General features: G+C 33.3%; 1 long non-coding RNA gene across 1 annotated transcript; it reads left to right on the top strand.

Moving 5' to 3' along the window:
* The first annotated feature begins 14 nt into the window (after positions 1-14).
* Positions 15-2326, top strand: LOC145718846 (uncharacterized). The gene is made up of 2 exons (XR_014142047.1): positions 15-720; positions 1890-2326. It is a non-coding gene; the product is annotated as an uncharacterized LOC145718846 (long non-coding RNA).
* The last annotated feature ends 181 nt before the right edge of the window (positions 2327-2507 follow it).

The raw sequence follows: 2507 nt of genomic DNA on the forward strand, positions 1-2507 counted from the left end.
CTGGGATCATGACCTGAGCCGAAGGCAAATGCCCAATGACTGAACCACCCAGGCACCCCTAAAATTCGTTATTTCTTTAGAGTTACTTATTTTTGATCTCATCTCTACTTAAGTGTGCCATAGAAAAGCATGTGCAAACAGCTTTCTGGCTTTAAAAAAAATGAAGCGTTACAAAAAGGGAGCCTAAATGGGGAAGACTGTTAGCATGTCTGTCTAAAATGAATGTCTTATGTTTTGTGTTCTTACAATTACTGACTTAAAAAATTAGGTAACACAATGTATTCTCAGTTTGAGGAGAAAAACATCTAGGCACTTTAGCAATTAGAGATTTACACTATATTTGTATAATAGACATTGATGTCTGAGATTTAATTCTTTCCTTCAGTCACATTTCTTCATTCATTCAGCGAATATATATTAATCTCCACATTATTCCCAACTAAGTTAGGGATACAATCAATGAATAAGTTGGTAGTGTAGAAATCCTAATTTGTTAAGCTTATTAGGAACTAGAAAATAATTCTGAGTTCTCATTGCTCATCTATGTGGCTAATAAAATTTATAAATTATGAATTAATGTCTTTTAAAGAAGTTAAAGTAACTGAAAATTTGGCTTTGATATGTTTTATCCTAGATTAAAGAAAAATAAAGAATTACAGAAAGTTCAGGACATCAAAGAAGTCAAGCAAAACATTCATCTTATCCGGGCCCCTCTTGCAGGTAAGTACATTACACAGGAGTTCTCTTTCAGTAGAGAGCTGAAAAATCTACATTGTTGTAGTCTATGTAAATGGGTATCAGTCAACTTTTTAGGGGTATTTTTTTATGTAAATACCTCATTTATGATATGACTTGGTTTTTAAAAATGATTTATACAGTGTATTTCCCAGCTCCAATTTTATTGCATATGGTATTTCTTTTCCCCCTTCATAAAATCATATTCCATAAGCTAGTCATAAAGATTCGAGTAATTTCATAGATTTTGCTTCATACTTGCTTTTATTAAGAACAGTGTTTTGTAGGAGTGGTTTTCTTACTTTGGTTGGAATGGGAATTACTTGGGGGAATTTAGTATAAATACAGAGGCCCAGGCCTTTTGAGTCTGAGCTTTGGTTCCTTAGTAGCTCCCTGGGTTCGGATACTGATTTTGATACTCAAGTTTGAGAACTGCTGTTTTGTATTAAAACATTTTTTGTGTGTAACTTGCCTGTAGTCACCCATTTGGGCAGTTTTTTGTGTGCATAGTTTCTTTTGTGAGGTGCTGGAAAACCAGTTTTCTACTCAGCTGGCACCGGATACCATCTGTTATGTAATTTACTTATGCAGATTACCTAAGGGAGAGAAATTTTGGTGAGATTTAGTTGAGTTGATTCCTGAATGATTCCATGCCTAAACTTTAATAAAGGTCAAATTCTGAAACTGCACGTTGAATAGATTTATGTAAAAGTCTTAAATAGGTTAATTTTTGTACCAAATTTTATTAAAACAAAAATAGGCAAAAATCCTTCAGCATTATTTCATAATTTTATGTATAGGCGATAATGAACTGACCCCAAAACAACAGGAATGAACCATTATTTAACTTTCTAGGTAACCCTCTGAGGGGAGGTAATCCAGAGGGCCAGGGTTCCAATCCTAGCTCTTTGACTTACTGGGCTTACTTAGTGATTTGGTACAATTTCATTTGTCTCTGGGTCTCCGTTCTCTCATATTTAAAATGCAGGTTGTTAGGAGGGTGAAGTGAACAAATGTGTATGGAATGCTTACTTTATGCATGGCATATTGTAAGACCTGTGTAAGTTTAGTTACTCTTCTTAAATTTCTTAGAACGTGTTGATATGAGTTTGGCAAGGTCACATTGAATTGATAGTTTTTTTTTTTTTTTTAAGGCAAAGGAAAGCAGCTGGAAGAAAAAATGGTGCAGAAATTACAACAGGATGTGGACATGGAAGATATTTCTTAAAAATCTAACTTTCTATAAGTGTATTTGAAAATCTCTTTAGGAGACTAAGAACTTCTGAATTATCAATTTATATCTTAAGTAAGGTCACTCAAATGAAAGGTAATTAAAAATGCATCTCTCCTACATTGCTGTCTGTAAAACATCAGATATTATGGATGTTAGATTGCATCTCCATTGTTAAATCTTCACTGAGAGTTTACATTTATGTAAGTTGTGCAAATTCTCTTTGTAAATACAGAGTGAAGTGTGGACATAAACAATGATCCTGCCATTTGGATAGTGGCACTAGGCAGATTTATGTGTGAACTAATGACAAAAATTCATGGCTAGCAATATGTACAATAAATTTTCTTTGCAGTAAAATATTCCCTGTATTAATAATACAGAAAGGGGGCTTACAACAAGGAACTAAATCTGTATGATAATTAGTTGCAAGTAATCTTTTAATTTGTTTTGATTTCTTAGCATCTTTGAAGAGCATATTGGCCTCACATATTGAAACCTAATTATGTTATACTGTTTTCACCTACTTTAACTGTTTTGA

The sequence above is a fragment of the Leptonychotes weddellii genome, unplaced genomic scaffold (genome assembly GCF_054177405.1).
Source record: "Leptonychotes weddellii isolate Sample4059 unplaced genomic scaffold, ASM5417740v2 HiC_scaffold_23506, whole genome shotgun sequence".
Taxonomy (NCBI): Eukaryota; Metazoa; Chordata; class Mammalia; order Carnivora; family Phocidae; genus Leptonychotes; species Leptonychotes weddellii.